We start from the raw sequence: 17,551 nt of genomic DNA on the forward strand, positions 1-17,551 counted from the left end.
CTTGTTGGAAAGTTTTGTCTGCTTCTCTTGAAAGTTGTGTCTCCCTGTTTCATTGGGAAGTTTTGTTTGTGTTTTCTGATGCACTCTTAAGTTTCCTTCCAAGCGTGGACCTGAGACAGAAATGGGTCAGATATTTTTGCAGTTTCTGTGTGCCAGCCACCAGTGACCACATGGCTGCATTTAATCGATGAGCTCTCTGGTCACTGGACTCAGGTTAGCTGGAGTTTGGATGTCTTTTTGGTTTAGATAACATTAAAATTGTTTAATGCTGTTCTATCTTATTTGAAAACTGGATCTTGAATTGGTTAATGGCTCTCCCTTCACCCAAGCATGTTTAAAAGTTTCCTCTATGTCCTGTGTCAGTCTGACGGGGAAAAGAAAGCAAAGCAGAACAGCCAAAGCCAAACAAATAATAAACCTGCTTTATGTGAAGATTCTGTACCTAGAGATTTATAAGTTTATTTTGTTGGGCATGGTTAAAAATCTGTAAAATCTGAAAAAACATGTTAAAACTAGTAACACTGGGAGTTGATAGTTAAAAATCTATGCATGGGTAATTTTAAAGGAATCATGGGCAGGGTTGGGGATTTAGTGCTTGCGCAAGGCCCTGGGTTTGGTTCTCAGCTCTGGGGGAAAAGAAAAAAAGGAACCATGATTCCATTTTGGATTTCCACTATGTTTAGGCAGCCACATGGCTGGTTGTCATCTTTGCTAGGATTAGAGAGGACAGATGTCATGTGACTTCACCGTTTTTTGGGCAGCCAGAATGATAGGCAGACATCTTTGCTAGGGTTAGAGAAGATGGCTGTTATATGATTTCACAACCATCTTGATTAAAAGTGACCACATGGAGCGGGCCTACCAAGGAGGCAATACCAGGTCTCAAAGTTATTTTGGATTAGGATGTATTTGTATATGATAATATCTGTCCTGTCCTGAAAACAAGGTTTATGAAAGACAGGATTTAAAAACAATGTTTGGCTGGGTGGTGGTGGCGGTGGTGCATGCCTTTAATCCCAGCACTCGGGAGGCAGAGGCAGTTGGATCTCTGTGAGTTCGAGGCCAGCCTGGTCTCCAAAGCGAGTTCCAGGAAAGGTGCAAAGCTACACAGAGAAACCCTGTCTCGAAAAACAAAACAAAACAAAACAAAAAAAAACAACCAATGTTTGTTTAATAAGTAAGTTATTGAAGCTGCACATCCATGCTTTTATATGCAAGAATGTACCTTGCTCTGGCAGCCAAACTTTGTAATTTAAAAGTCCTCTGGGTGGTATTGGTTTTAAGGGGTCATGGGGTACAGCTGAGGCTTGCCAATGTGTCACAGGGCTAGAGTTTCTAAAGAGAACCCAGTTGCAATGGTGGACCTTAGCAGTTTTGGAAATGCTAGTGGCATGTGATAGTCACCAGAAGCACCAGCCACAATGAAATGGAGCAGGCTGAGATCTAGAAGGCAGGGTGTGTATATACTGCCGAGGGTAGGCCAAAGAGGTGAGACAAACCTCTCAAGGAACCCCAAAGGACTGTGAATGAATCCCAGATATTGGACTTTAAATCGTTTGCACTGTTGGAGCTTAGTTTTGTCTAATGCAGATTATGGTTGTGTCCTATATCTTCCCTCTTGAAGTAAAAATAAATTGATGTACTTTATTTTTGATATTGTAGGGACACACTGTTGAGAGATTTTTACACTTCTTTAAGGGGAAAGTTTGGAGTTTTATGGAATTTAAATTAAAAAATAGATTTTTAATGGATATTTTTTAAGGAACAGTTTTTAAAAACATTTAAATTTATAAGGTTATGGGACATTTTAAATTTATGACTAATTTTGAACTTAAAAATAAATAAATAAAAGGCTAAAACTTGAGGCCACAGCTACAAGCACCAAATACTAAAAACCAGAAACTGGAATGTTCCTGTCTTAGCATGCAGCAAGACAATGACCTAAGCAGCCTGACAAAAAAACCTTGAAGCACCTTCTCAACCCTTTGGGGGTTGAAAGACCTTTGTACAGGGGTAGCCTAGGACCACCAGCCTGCCACATGTCTGTACTGAGATTCATAACAGTGGCAAAATTGCAATTGTGAAATAGCAACAGGAATGATTTTGTGGTTGGTGGTGGGGTCACTACAACATGGGGAACTGTATTGAAGGATCAAAGCATTGGGAAAGTTGAGAAACACTGGCTTAGAGACTGTCTCCTTACCTAAGGTGTATTCATGCTGAAGAGTGTATGTCTAGCCTCCTTATCTTTGCTAACTATGTTAAGCTTAAGCTGTTTTGATAAACTGAGTCATATAAGAAACTGTTATATTGTGTAATGGTGTACTATAAAAGGATCAGGAAATTTCCTAATCTCTCTGTGGTGATATTTTATTTGTGCTCTAACAAATAAAGCTTGCATGTAGATCAGAGGAAAAAGCCAGGCACTGTATTAAATATAGAGGTCAGGCAATGCTAGCACATGCCTTTAATCCTAGCAATTGGGAGGCAGAGATTCATCTGGAATCTCTGTGAATTCAAGGCCACACTGGGAACAGAGCCGGACATGGTGGCACATGCCTTTAATTCTAAAACTAGCTAACCATAGAGGTCTAGAGGTCTGGAGATCTGTACAGACAGACAGGAAGTGATAGAGCTGGGCAGGAAGAGGAAGTGATGTACCTGGGCAGAGAGAGGAAGTAAGATGGCAGGGCACAGAAAGGTATATAGGCATGAGTATACAGGAAGTAGCTCTCTCTTGGGCTGAGGATTTTCTAGGGGTAAGAACTTGTGGCTGGCTTGTTTTATCCCTCTGATCTTTCAGCTTTCACCCCAATATCTGGCTCTAGGTATTTTATTAAGACCATTTAACAATTCATGTTAACGTCTCTCTGTGGACTATGTTTATGAGTTTAAAGGTTTATTTTGATACTAAAAGAGCTTCAATTCAGAAATTGTTTTTTTTAAGGCTCAAACTTAACAGAGATAAACCTATAAAGTTCTTTTCCCAAAGTCAGAAATTTAGACAAAAACCCTCCATTCCCTCGAGTTTGAAGAAAGTTCCTGCTTGCTAAAAAGTGAGTCATTCTCTTTATCTCTGGCAAATGAACTTAGATGCCTTCCATTAACACATGATTGTCGTGCCTATTAACTTGTCAAGTGCAATGCTAGCCTCTAGGCTCCCTGAGTCCCTTCTCACAAGCACTGCCCCACCAATTTCTAGTCTTATGAAAGCTAATAAGTTATTGTAAACTGTTAAGGATAATTAAGAAATATCTGACTAAAGTCTTTAAAGAAAGAATAAAATAATATAAAAAAATAAGCCATGTAAGGATGGGAAATACACAGGGTGCTTGGATCCTGTATGTTGCTTTTTTTTACTTTGAATTTTTTAAGTGCTGATGAGCAAATGGCAGCTGCTGAGAGACATTGGATTGTGGAAGGAACTGCTGAATTAAACCAGCCTAGATACTTTAGGGATGTCTTGGCTTCAGAATGTAAGTCAGGAAATGTGTTTCTTTTCCACAGGAAAATAGAAGCTATGGATTCCTTCAAAATGAATAAAGATCAGAATTGATTGGGGAAGACCTTCTGAGAATCTTGGCTATAGGCATGAGGAAGGAAGCCAGGAAAGACTACAGGACAGGTTACATGTATGCTTATCTCTCTACATGGGAACAGTTCTGAGACTAGTTGAGACATAATATTGTTGGCTATAGAGTTCTCATAACAGTTTGGTTATGCAGTCCAAATGGAATTATAAAGATGACAGATGTCTTTTCCTAGCTCAAACATAAAACAAAAATAATCTTTAGCTGACTTGTGAACACTGCACATTCCATACTTGTGTTAACAGATATGTATGTTACCTTTAAAAGTTTGTTTGTCTTCAGAACAAAAGGACCAAAATAAATAAAGACAAGACAACTAGTCCAAATGCTCCAGCCTTTCAGAATGACTTAGTCACAGTTTCTTCAAAATTCTACATTCAGAACAGCTTCAAAGCTGCTAGGTGAGATAGTCCAGCCTCATAGACTACTCAAGCCAAGACTTCAGATAAGCTCTATATTTCTCATTAGACAGAGATTAAACAACAACAACAACAACAACAAAAATACAGACAGCTCTCCCAGTTTTCTAAGGGGCCCTAGAGATATCATCACCCCCAGACAACAGAATGCAGTCTAGAGAACATGACATCCACATTCCCAAGAGGTGGCATGGGTGGTTTCTGGTCAGTCAGTGGATGTTTGTCATTGTTTAGGGGGTGTTGTTTGCAAGTTGTTATTGGTCATGGTCAGGGAGGAAACTAAACAGAGGTTAGATTCAGGGAGCTTTTTCCAAAAAAAAAAAAAATGAGGAGGGTTAGATATTAGGAAAGGGTAGATTATTGAATCTACTTTAAAAATAAAAATGATAGGATAAGCTGGGTGGTGGTGGTGCATGCCTTTAAACCCAGCACTCGGGAGGCAGAGCCAGGTGGATCTGTGTGAGTTCAGGGCCAGCCTGATCTACAAAGCAAGATCCAGGACAGGCACCAAAGCTACACAGAGAAAACCTGTCTCAAAAAAACAGAAAAAGAAGGATGGTCTCTCTCTCTCTCTCTCTCTCTCTCTCTCTCTCTCTCTCTCTCTCTCTCTCTCTCTCTCTCGGTCTTGGGACTTCTCCCCTTCCGAAATTACTAGGACTATGGGCCCAAAAGTTCTAAATGTAAGATTTTTCTTTAAGTTCCTAAATTTTAACTTCTGTCCCTAGTCTATATCTTTTTCAGCAGGTTTCCACTTGGCTGAGAGACACCATCCAAGCATCAGCTTCTGACTACAACCTACTCCAAAGGGCTGTGAGCCCTGGACTTGCTGAAAGCTGATGTGGACCAGTCCAGCTGACATGAATGCTTCCTATCTCTTCAGCTGGGTCAGTGAACTAGATGCTTATGATGAACACCCCATTGCCTGAATTTCCTCCTTGCCTGGGCCCTGACAACAATGTCCTAGTTTCGGCGGGAAGTAGTTACTGACGAAAGTGCATGGCCCTTTGTCCCCTAACAGGCTGGAATGCTAGATCAAAAGCGAACTCCCTAGCATAGGGGACAAAATAGCTACCTATAGTGCCTATTGGCATACCAAGAAAGGTACTTGTTAAAACAAATAGACCCAGATCTATCAACAGGTAGATAGATTCATTAGCTGAAATAGTTCTATAGTATGACAGGGCATTCAACCTGCTCTATGTAAAACAGAGAGATTATTATATAGCATTAAGAGAAAATTGTTGTTTCATATAAACCAGTCAGGAACCATTAGAAATAATCTGGCTGTATGCAAAAAAAAATCATTGCAAAAATGGGAACCTGAGATGAAGTAAATAACTGGTTCCTATTCCTGTCCAGGTTCCTTCTAGATAATAACTCTGATGTCAGTTATCACAGGGCCTTTGGCCCTTCTGCTTCTGCAAATTTCTGTTGGCTCTTGCATCACTGATGCCTTAACTATATTCCTATCTGGGTACCATGAGGCTGATGGTTATTAGATCCCAATATAAACAGGTACCCATCACAGAGTTAAGGATTTGACTCAGGACACAACTCAAGGGGAGAATGTGAGAACCAAAGTTACATTTTAAGTTTTAATTACTATGCCTAAGAGATCCATGAAACAAAAATGTCTCTGATCTGCAAGCCTCTTGCTCAAGGACAATGATGGATGCTATTGTTTATGGGAGATAAGAAGCCACATGTTTTTCATTCCCCTAAACAAGTTTGACCTATCTGCACTAGATATGCTTGATCACATGTGGGCTCACAGGCAGGAAATATGTCAGGATATTATACACTTGGCCCTGACTGGATATAGGCTGGAGGTACTTCAGGATGTATGCTTGCCCCTGATTGGACCAGATGGGAAATGCATCAAATTATGGGTTTTCCTTCTTAAGCTGCTGCAAATTGTTACTCTGGGCCATTTCCTGGGAACCCGGGTATGGATCTGGCCAGAGCCCATTCACCTTAATTAAAGCCATCTTCGAATTTGGCCGCAAACTGAGGTAGTGGTCTTATTCTTGGTCGGTAGGATTAACAGGCCAGTGGAGTATCACTGAATTGCACCTCCATTCTGTCTTTGACCAGTTTTGAAAAGTCAGTTTATTATTTTGTTCACAGTGAGGTCATCTTCTGAGGTTTCTGATTTCACTAGTTGCTTCATACATGCCACTAAAGAAAATATTTTGCCTGGTTATCAGGTCTGTAAAAATAAAGTTTGTTAATGGCAAACTGTGACATAATTTGTGTATTCAAATATTATTACAAAGTCCTACTGCTTGTATTTGGGCTTCAGGAGGAAATTATTCTAGTAACCTAAGAAGTAAGTTTAAGATGCAAAGCCTTGGTACGTAGTCAGTGAAGAACAGTTGTTTTCTGTCCTTCCATAAATAAGTAATGGCAGGAGCAGCCTGGCTATCTATTTCAGCTTCTTATTACTCCAGAGCAAAGCTAGCAGGGCCGAAATATCAGTGTCTGCTAACAGAGCAGCCTTGTTCAATTCTGTTTAGCTTTCGGAGGCTTTATTTTCCTATTTAAAAAAGAAAAATAGCTCTTAAATGAATGTTTAAATTAGCATACAAAGTAAGGAGTTTCAATATGACATTTTCCTACATATTTTGCTCTGATTTGTCCTTCTATCCTACTGTCCTTCCTCCTTCCTCTCTCTGGCGCCCCCACCCCCTCCCCACGGTACCTTTTCTGTTTTTCTATCATGTCGATCTCCCTTTTCACATTGTCTTTTGAAACCTGACAACTGCACCTTATATTTTCCAAAGTCTCCCTTTGTTTCTAACTTGAATTTGCTAAGATGTTACTGAGTGTGCTTCACAGCGAGTCCCTGGGAGGGGCAGGAATTCCAAGCGCTATTACTAGCTACTTTTGTGACTGGAGACATTGTTTCATTTACATCTGTTGCCTCACCTTTCAAAGATAGTAATCTTCCATTTTCCTAAGGCATAAAAAAAAAAAAAACTGCAAAGGCTCTAAAATGTCAGACAGCTGCTGGTGGGGCGGGGGAGGGACGAATGTTTTGCTCCCAGGTCATAGATCTTAGAGATCTTTTCTTGCTTTCCTCCTTCCCCTCTTTCTTTCCTTTTATTGTTAATAGATACAATGTGACCTAGAGACAGGCTTGCATTTTGTAGCTCAGGCTGGCCTCCAACTTAGATCTGCCTGAGTCTTCAGAGCGCTAGCATCACAGGCCTGTGCCATTACTCTTAGCTCTTGATTTTTTGCTCTTGAAAAAATACAAAAGCAGTTCTGGAAGTACTGTGAAAATATTTGTTTTCAATTTGGTTGCATTTTTGTTTGATGGCTTTCTGAGACAGGGTCTCATGTAACCTTGGCTGGCCTCGAACTCACAGAGATCCACCTGCCTCTGCCTCCTGAATGCTGGGATTAAAGGTGTGTGCCACCACACCTCGTTGTTTTCTCTCTTGCATAAGTAGCTTTTCTTCTTTCTTTATCTTGAATGTGGTGGATTAAATGTGTAGGGAAAGGCCAGGTGGTGGTGGCGCACGCCTTTAAGCCCAGCATTTGGGAGGCAGAGCCAGGCGTATCTCTGTGAGTTCGAGGCCAGCCTGGTCTACAGAGCAAGATCCAGGACAGGCACCAAAACTGCTCAGAGAAACCCTGTCTTGAAACCACCCTCCCCCCTCAAAAAAAAAAAACTGTTCAGGAAAAGATCTGGTAGATAATAAAGGTGACCAGAACTGTGAGCACTAATTAATAGCTTAAATGATATACATTTTGAAAATACAAGTAGCTTCGTGGTCTGATATATATGTATATACATTTGTTAGGCACACATACATGTATGTATGTATATATAAACAAAACCCAATAGCCCCCCTCCTTTATTTACACCTTGTAAAGCTGGAAGGACTACTGTAAGCTCCTAAGGACTACTGAGTTCAGAGGATTTCATTAAAAATGTCTGGGTTACGTGATTCATGATGAAGGAAACTAGAAAAAGTATTCATTAATTACAAGTTCTTTTCCTGCTTAGTCTAACAGGTTGAGTTATGTGGAACACTGGGTCTGTGTGGTGCCTGTGTTTTAATTCCATAACTAAACTTGAAGTTTGTTGAAGGAGTGGATGTTTGTTCCTCCAGTTTCTTTTGTACTATCTCACAGATAAATGACAGGTTTCCGTATACTGTAGGTCCCTAGTAGAATATATAGCCAGCTAGTAATTATCTGTTTCTGGTATTACAACAAGATCTCATAAAAATAAAGATGACAATTAAATTTGTTTGAAGTCCTAAATTTTCTAGGTCAATCTTGAGAAAGGAAAAGTACATGAGTGTGTTTACGCACACTGAATACAACTTGGTGGGTCCGTTGAAAATAAAAGGAGCACTACACCTTTAAAATAACATTCAAACAAGCTGAAAGTCTCTGCTCTCAGCCAAGCACACAGTTTGTGTCCTTTGGGGTGCTTTCCCCCCCCCCCCCCCCCCCCCGTTGCTGAGGACGGAACCCAGGGCCTTGTGCTTGCTAGGCAAGTGCTCTACCACTGAGCTAAATCCCCAACCCCGGGGGTGCTTCTTAAAAATTCAAAAATTTCACCTATTTAAGATCCGGATCAAAACATCTGGGAATTATTTCTCTAGGTACTCACATTTGAACAAACAGATGATTATGATACACATTAAAGCTTAAGAACTACTGTAGCCAGCGATCTGAGATGAGCAATCTGTGTGTGTGTGTGTGTGTCCACCACACATACAATGAGGAAAATGAAAAAATAGTAAGTAAAACATCCATAATAAGCAGAAAAAAGGCAAGTCAGTTCACCCTTATGCACCACAGAACTAGAAGAATAGTTGGCATTTATTTCTTTTGGCGATATAGTCTTGGCAGTTTGTTGTGGCTTATACGCAATTACAATGTATCTTGAAGCCCTGAGATAGTCTCTGGAATTTTATTTTGAACAATAATTTCTCAACTCTTTGGAGAGAAAAAAGGCATTATCAAGAACAGGCTTAGAAGCAATATGATCTCACAGCACTGCCTTGACTTTTTCTTATCAGTTGTGGGCTCTTTTGCCTTGACTGCCTGACGTGCAAAAGCCTGCCTTCAAGAGACATTTCATGAGCCCGAGGGAGCAAGAATCTTAACACAGCTCAAGGTAAGATAAAAGGATGGGTAGCTTTGGCTCAGGCTTACAGGAGCTCGAAGCCAGCAAACTGGGTTAAGATCTCTCCTATACGAAGCACGAGGCAATCAAAAGATAGGTATCTACTAGGGCAGCTGGAAGATGACCTCGGGGGAACTTTCATCCTGGGTGGAGTCCTGGGAAGCCCGCTAGGGCGTGTGCCAGTTCTGCAGCTCTCCGCCGTCGGGCCGCCAAGCCCTCGCGGGCAGCCCAGCCCAGCACTGCGGGACCAGCATTGTGGCAATGGGCTCTAGGGAGCCTTTAGCAAATCGCGACCCCTTGGTAGCAGCCCTCCTTTGCAGCAGCCGCGAGCACCACCGGGCTCCTCCTCTTTGCCGGTGACGTCCTTCGCGAACGGAGGCGGGCGCGTGGGTGGGCCGAGCCGGCGGCCGCCTGCGATTCGGCGGGCTCAGCCACACCACCGCGCGCCCCCGCTCCGCCCGCCCCTCCGGGCGCGTCTTTTCCGGGCTCGCGCTGCGCCCCGCCTCCGCTGGCCGTCCGGGTTGCGCGCGCGCCGCTGCGGCTTTTTTTTTTTCCACTGCCCTCCGCGGCGCGCCCCTCCTTGCACGGCAGCTCCGGAGCTAGCGGGCACGCGGGCTCCTCTCCGTGAGCTTCCTTCCCCTTAAGGCCGGACCGAGCGGCGGAGACGTGGTGGACGAGGCAGCAACCTTTGGTGAGTGATCCTAGGCTGGGGAGGCTGCGGCCGCTGGGTCGGTGCCCCGGAGGGCCCCCCTATCCCTGGCGGGTTCCGCGTTGTTCACCTGAGCCGGCTGGAGGTCAGGGGGGCGCTCGGCTTCTCGGCAGCGGCCGCTGGCTCCTGGAGCACCTGGGCTTCTGGGGAGATAACCGCTGTAGCTATCTCTTTGGATGCGCTCCGGGATCCTCCAGAAACCCGCCTGGTTCTTCCCTGCAGCTCCCTGTACCCGAGGGCCATGAGAACTCTTCCTCCCGGGGGTACAGGGCTTTGCCATGACTCACTTGATAAGAGCACACAAAGTGCCTGCTAGACCTCCAAACGACCTTTAGGGCGCCCCTAGACCTCCGCTCCATTTTGTCCCCTCCCAGTCACTCTGTTACAGGGTCCGGGCGCGCGCGGGGGGGATGTCTCTCTGGCTCTAGAAACATCTGCCCTCTCGCATTTGAGGGGGGTACCTTGGGTTTCGATAGATATCCTCTCAGCATCCATACCTTTAGGTATGTTAGCAAACAGCTGGATCCTAGCTGAAACGTGCATGGTGTGTTCTTCCCGTCTTCATCCCTGCGTTCAGTAGGTATATTTAATATAAGGTTTATTCACTTCCTCTTCCTCTCATTCGAGTACCGAAAAGAACTGTGGCTGATGTCTATAGACAGAAAAACCTAGGAGAATGTGATTCATTGCCTAACTGGTTACATATTTGAAATCAGACGTCATTTCTCCGTTTTACTCCAGCATCTCCTTCGAAGACATTTATTTTTAATTCTCTTGAAATTAATTTGCTCCTTTGTACTTTTCATCCTAAAAAAAGTCAATCTTCACTTAGAGAAACGACGTTAAGAGTCGGAATAAGGGGAAATGAACCTCGCTGAAGAAGTAAGCCCTTTGCTTTACTGGTTAATGGTTTAATCAACCACTCAGTTTCCTCTTCTGTGAAAATATGTCCAGCTGTCATGCAGTTGGATTCAAGCATAACCGAGGTTCCTTCTCGTATTTTGTTTCTTGGACCTCTAAATTCATGCGTATTAACGCATTGCTATGGACATTCAACCTAAGAAAGCAGTTTCCTGCACTTACTTTAACTTTAGTTTTTCTTTTTTTACTTCCAACAAGCCAGGATTCCACATGTTCTCGATATATAAATCAGCAAGTGGATATCAATTATAGTGCTGCTACTGAGCATATCAAGCAAACATTTAAATGTAAGGCCTCCCTTAAATTGCAAACTAGCTCATCTTTTCAGCTGAATCTGCAAAAGTGGAAAACAAGCTAGACTCCTGTTCAAATGGCCCTTCTCTGCCACTTCCATGGAGGAACCAGCATTATATTGGCTGGTATACTTGCAAATTGAGATAAAGGACCTTGACATAAAAAAAAAAAATCCCAGAAGGGTTTAATGTGCTGATTTAAAAGTTTGAGTGATTTTAGCTTTGTAGCTTCTTTAAAATAAATATTCTTAAAACTAGATCAAATATAGAATTTTTGTTACCCAGTTTCATAGGGATGTGATGGGTGGAGAAAGAACAAAGAATCTTGTCCAATTAGTTGCCAAGAGACCTGAATCCAGACTCTGGAGAGTTTCAGATTTTAGCCTCAGCTGTACCTAGCTATATCAACCCTGAACAAGGCACTTTTCTTAGTTTTCACATATATAAATTGAAATGAATCTATGGTTTCCAAGATGATTCATAAATCCCTCGTGTTGGATTTTATATTATGAAAATAATGAGATTTTTATGAATCTATATGTATTTTAATGTAGTTCACATTAAGGCTGTGGCTGAATCTTGTTACATCAGTTTAAAACATTTTCTCAAAGGTCTGCATAGCAAGTTATGCTTAGTTCTTAATTCATCCTGACTTAATGAGCTACTGCATGTAGTAGTTCATAATTTCCGAAGCAGTTTCACAAATGTTAGATTAACTTCCACAGGCAGATGAAAAGTATGGGTACCACACTGAGTTTTAGACATCCATGGCCATTAGACACTTGGAGGAGGATGTACAATTGTAATTGGCTAGTAACTTTAAAAGCATATACAGAGGGGCTGGAATGATGGCTCAGTGGTTAAGACCAATGGCTGCTCTTTCAGAGGACCTGGGTTCAGTTCCCAGCACCCACATGGTTGCTCACAGCTGCCTGTAACTCCAGTCTCAAGGGATCCAGCACCCTCTTCTGGCCTCTGTGAGCACCAGGCATGCATGTGGTACACAAACATATAGACAAAACATCTATATACATTAAATAAAAATATTCTACAGAGAAACCCTGTCTCGAGAAACCAAAAAAATAAATAAATAAATAAATAAAAATAAAAATATTCAGCTGGGAGTTGTGGCACACAGTCCCAGCACTTGGGAAGCAGAGGCAAAGCAGATCTCTGTGAGGCCAGCCTTGTCTACATAGAAAGTTCCAGAACAGCCAGGACTACATAGTGAGACCCTGTCTCAAGCAACAACAACAAAAATACATTAAAAAAAACATTTAAAAAGCATATGCAGACATCTCACTCATTCTATTTATAAATTAATTCCACTCTCTTGTTCTTAGTGGCTCATGTATTTTGTGGTAGACCTTCAGGATATGATGGTTAAGAGAACACCTATGAAATTGTAGTCTGAGAGGGTGGTGTGGTTTTAGTGAGACATAGACATGTAGTTCATTTTTATTAAAGATAGTAATATCTGCTGGGCGGTGGTGGCACACGCCTGTAATGCCAGCACTCGAGAGGCAGAGGCAGGTGGATCTTTGTGAGTTCGGGGCCAGCCTGGTCTACAGAGCTAGTCCAGGATAGGCTCCAAAGCTACAGAGAAACCTTGTCTCGAAAAACCAAAAAAAAAAAAAAAAAAAGATAGTAATATCCAAGTTGGGATGAACAAAATTGCCTCAAGGTTAAGCCTCAATAGGGGAGGAGGAGATAATTGTGTCATATTGAGGACTGTTGGTTCTTTAGTTTTTGTTTTCCAAAACAGGATTTCTCTGTAACAGCCCTGGCTGTCCTGGAACTAGCTCTGTAGACAAGGCTGGCCTTGAACTCACAAAGATCCCCCTGCTTCTGCCTCTCAAGTGCTGGAATTAAAGGCGTGTGCCACCACACCCAGGCTCTCCAGGTGGTTCCTTGTGGCATTACATGTTCTCACTTCCTTGACTTTCCTTAGGAAACACATAAGCTTTGTTTTTCCACTCCTCCTCCTTGCTGATATTATACATTTGAACTTTTTTCTCCTTTGATTATGAATTCTGGTGTTGTAGGTTGTCATACAGTTAGAAGAAATAATACCCTATATCTGATTTCACCCAATGTTAGTATCACAAGTAATTATTTTTTTTTTTTTTGTTTTTTTTTTTTTGGTTTTTCGAGACAGGGTTTCTCTGTGTAGCTTTGCGCCTTTCCTGGAACTCACTTGGTAGCCCAGGCTGGCCTCGAACTCACAAAGATCCGCCTGCCTCTGCCTCCCGAGTGCTGGGATTAAAGGCGTGCGCCACCAACGCCCGGCCACAAGTAATTATTATATAACAGTACAGCTAAGCAGTTGAATAGATGCAATCTGTCCATCATATTCATATTCCACCAGTTTTTTTCTTTTTAAAATTTTATTTTCCTGTTTTGATTTATATGTATGTGTGCATGCCACATGTGTGCAGATGCCCACCTAAGCCAGAAGAGGGCCTGGGTGCATTGGAATTATGAGCTGCCTGATATAGGTGCAGGGAACTGAACTCTTTCTCTGCAAGAACAGCAAGCATTCTTCACTGCTCAGCCACTTTTAGCGTGCAGTTTGTCTGTTTAGTTCTGCACAGTGTTGCCACGTGTAGCTTTCTGTGACCACGCCAGGCAAGTCGAATTCAATTCTTGCCCACAAGGATTTCTACTCACAATCATCTCGCTCTCAGTCATCGATTTCCCATGTCCCTTCTTGTCCTTTCAAGAATGCTAAATAAATGGGAGCACAGACTGTAACCGTTTTAGACTGCCTCCTACCACTAGCAGAATTCCTTGGAGATCCATGAGATTTGTAGAGTGAATATACTCTTAATCAATAATCTGTTTGTTTGCAGTATTGAGTAGTATGGCTTGTCATAGATGTATGTTTAACCGTTCATCTATCAATGAACCTCTGTTTCTGTGTATGAGCGTAAATTTTCACTTCCGGGATAATTGTCTAAGAATACAATTGCCAGGTTGTATAGTAGTTGCACGTTTAGATTTCAGAGTAGTTGTTTCCCATTAGTAGTGAATGACTGTTTCATGACTTTGTCAGCTTTTTTGCATTGTTGCTACTTTTCCCTCCACTTAGCTAGTCTATGCAGTGTTATTCTAATTTCCCTTTAGCTATCATTCACTATGTAGGGGTCTCTCTCTGTCTCTCTCTCTCTCTCTCTTTTTTTTTTTTTTTTGGTTTTTTGTTTTTCGAGACAGGATTTCTCTGTAGCTTTGGTGCCTGTCCTGGATCTCACTATGTAGATCAGGCTGGCCTTGAACTCACAGAGATCTGTCTGGATCTGCCTCCCCAGTGCTGGGATTAAAGGCGTGCACCACCACTGCCTGGTGTGATTGTTAATAGTTTTAATTTATAATACCCTGATGGCTCATGTTTTGCATTTGCTACTAGTTGGTCTTGTTTTTTTTTTTTTTTTTTTTTTTTGGTTTTTCGAGACAGGGTTTCTCTGTGTAGCTTTGCGCCTTTCCTGGAGCTCACTTGGTAGCCCAGGCTGGCCTCGAACTCACAGAGATCCGCCTGGCTCTGCCTCCCGAGTGCTGGGATTAAAGGCGTGCGCCACCAACGCCCGGCATAACAAGACCTTTTTTTTTTGTTTGTTTGTTTTTTGTTTTTTTTTTTTGAGACAGGGTTTCTCTGTGTAGTTTTGCGCCTTTCCTGGAGCTCACTTGGTAGCCCAGGCTGGCCTCGAACTCACAGCGATCCGCCTGGCTCTGCCTCCCGAGTGCTGGGATTAAAGGCGTGCGCCACCACCGCCTGCCCCACCCCCTTTTTTTTAATCACCAAGTGCCATGGATGCATGGGTATGGTGCCATTCACTGGTGGATGGACAACCTACCAAGGCACTGCTAGGTCTATTTTTGTGTTGGGTTATTTGAGATTGTTGAGTAGTAAAAAAGTTCTTTGTATATTTTAAATACTGATCTTTTGTTGGTATATGGCTTGAAAAGTTCTGCAGAACTTGAATTTGGACTGCTGAGACAGTAAATACATTAGTTGCAGAAAAATTTTTTTTTGAACACACGGCCTGTGCTTCTGATCTCAAGGGGTCTTAGATACTTACATTATTCAATTTTATGCCTTTGTTGTCAGCCTTACATCCCATTAATCTTTTCCTGCAAGCAGTGCATTTACTGTTTTAATAGATCCAGAGCTCACATATGTTCCGTGGCAAGTGGCTGTGAGATCTGGTTATACATGTTCTTACCTTACTAAAATGGCTGCTATCCTTTAGGGCCTTTAAAATACTCGTCAAACGCAACATGGAATTAAACTGATACACAAAGTGCCAAGGAGATTTTGGGTTCCACTTTTTAAATTAGAAATATGTTGGCAAAACTATAGTTGTTCAGCAAAGTTTTTTTAAAAAATTATCTAAAGAACAAAACTTGCTGGATGGTGGTGGCCATGCCTTTAATCCCAGCACTCGGGAGGCAGAGCCAGGCGGATCTCTGTGAGTTCGAGGCCAGCCTGGGCTACCAAGTGAGTCCCAGGAAAGGTGCAAAGCTACACAGAGAAACCCTGTCTTGAAAAAACCAAAACCGAAACTTTACTTTTACTTAAACAGAGTTTGAGAGTTTATTCCTGCATTTTGAGTAGTGAAGTTATGAATCTCAATTATATTCTTCGTTTGCCTTTTCTGTTTACTCTAATTCTTAAATTTGTCTTCACTGTGTATTTTTCTTTTATAGTCACTACTTGTCATTTGTTTTAACGGTTTATTCTGTGTGGTGTAAGGATAGAGGCCAGGACATTGCTTTACCCCTGAGCTAACATCTCCAACCCTTAACTGATTTCACAGTGACTATTAGTTATTAGTGATGCTTATACTATCATATTTTGAAAATGGTGTGTGCCTGTATTATGGTAAGAACTTGCTAGAGTAGTGATTCATTTTATGAATATTCGTTTTTATGGTGGTACTGCAGCAATCAGTTGTCTCTTTGTGGCTGCCATATCTGCCCCAGTTAGTATGCAGTTAGGTTATCAAATTCATACTAGAAAAAAGAGCGAACTGGTGTAAGTCAGGGACAGAAAAACAGTCCCTGTGGCCAAATCTTGTACACCACCTGTTTCTGTAAATAAACTTCAGTTGGAACACAGCCATATGGCTTCATTTATGTATTGTCTGGCAGTATTCACAGGGACCCTGTGGCCTCCTGGGTCTGTTTACTCTGTGGACCATTAGAGAAAAATTTTGATGAACTCCCAGATAACGCAACTTTAACTAGGACCAGTTTCTTCTATTTTATCAAGGACATTTTTATATAGCCTTAGCTTTTCTTTGAAGATTGCATTCAAAGCCTGACAGTAGAATTAAGGCCTAGTTAGAAAACTTAGAGAAGTTGACTTTTGTTGTTGAGGTGTGGGCTGCTTCAGAGTGAATGTCAGTTTACTGTATGGTAATTACGAGTCTTAATAGAGACCTATGCAGTTGGGTTAGTCCAAGCCAGACCACTAATGAGTGAGCTAGGCATGGCTACAGTTTTGCACCAGAAACTGTTTTGTAACCTTTAAGTACATAGTATGAGGCTACCAAGTTGAACTTCCACTGTTCTTTATTATTTTGTTTGCACAACTTCCTTCTTTTGTTAACTTGACACTTTGGTTCTTTTAAATGTCCTAAGCGTCATGCTGAAAATGGAAATGAAGTTAGGACGCTTGGCTGTACATTTGGAAGGAAGTGGATCCTGTCATATGCACAAGTATATAGTAAATATATTTTAAAAATATAAACGCATATTTTAACAAAGTCAAAAAGGCAAGTGGCAGATTTGGGGGGGGGGATGGCTTCTGAATGTGCTGTAGAAACTTGAATTGACTTCTATTCACCTGATTCACTATTGATGATCGTCATTTTTGTGGTAAAAGACACGGTAAACTGAGCAGTTGCTGTTAGTTCGGTGTGCCTGTATGCCTACCAGCTGGGCGTATAGGCTTTAATACTCAGCCTGTGTAGTTGGTTGTACATATTAGTGTGTCTGTTTGTGTTTTCCTGGGGATGGAACCCACAGCCTTCTACGTGCTAGGCAAGTGTTTCACCACTGAGTTACATCTTCATGTAGTGTTTTTAAAATATATGATTTAATATTTTATAAATTGATGAAATGTGAGTGGGCGGAATTGGCATTCTTCCTGAAACCAGTGAAATGATACAGTGTGTGGGATTCCCTTCACATCATATGGCAGGTGGATGGCAGTGGGCAGTGGACGCTGAAGAAAACAGTTCAACATATGGATAATGGTTGCAGCGGGTGATAATCACATTAGGCTCATTATTATGAATCACACTGAGTTGTTTTAGGAAGAGTTGATGAGTGAAAATTGCTAAAAATAATAACTGTAATTAGGTAAAGACAGTATAAAATTTCTGTAAATACAGAAGTTTGAATATTGTCTGCAAGCTCATTGCTTTGCAAGTTTCTTCAGTTCCTTGACATTTTATCCCAAGAATTCA

At 41.8% G+C, this 17,551-nt stretch overlaps 1 protein-coding gene across 12 annotated transcripts in view; it reads left to right on the forward strand.

Annotated features, from left to right (window-relative positions):
- The first annotated feature begins 9,571 nt into the window (after window positions 1–9,571).
- Acsl4 (acyl-CoA synthetase long chain family member 4) overlaps window positions 9,572–17,551 on the forward strand; it is a 73,278-nt gene continuing 65,298 nt past the window's right edge. For 5 of the 12 annotated variants that reach the window (XM_042269523.2, XM_042269529.2, XM_042269531.2 and 2 more), the window contains exon 1: window positions 9,713–9,849. The gene's annotated coding sequence lies outside the window, so the exon portion shown is untranslated. Of the gene's footprint in view, window positions 9,850–17,551 lie in introns of all 12 variants that reach the window. The other 7 variants (XM_042269526.2, XM_042269527.2, XM_042269521.2 and 4 more) reach the window with 6 other exon arrangements.

This window comes from Peromyscus maniculatus, chromosome X (assembly GCF_049852395.1).
Source record: "Peromyscus maniculatus bairdii isolate BWxNUB_F1_BW_parent chromosome X, HU_Pman_BW_mat_3.1, whole genome shotgun sequence".
NCBI lineage: Eukaryota > Metazoa > Chordata > Mammalia > Rodentia > Cricetidae > Peromyscus > Peromyscus maniculatus.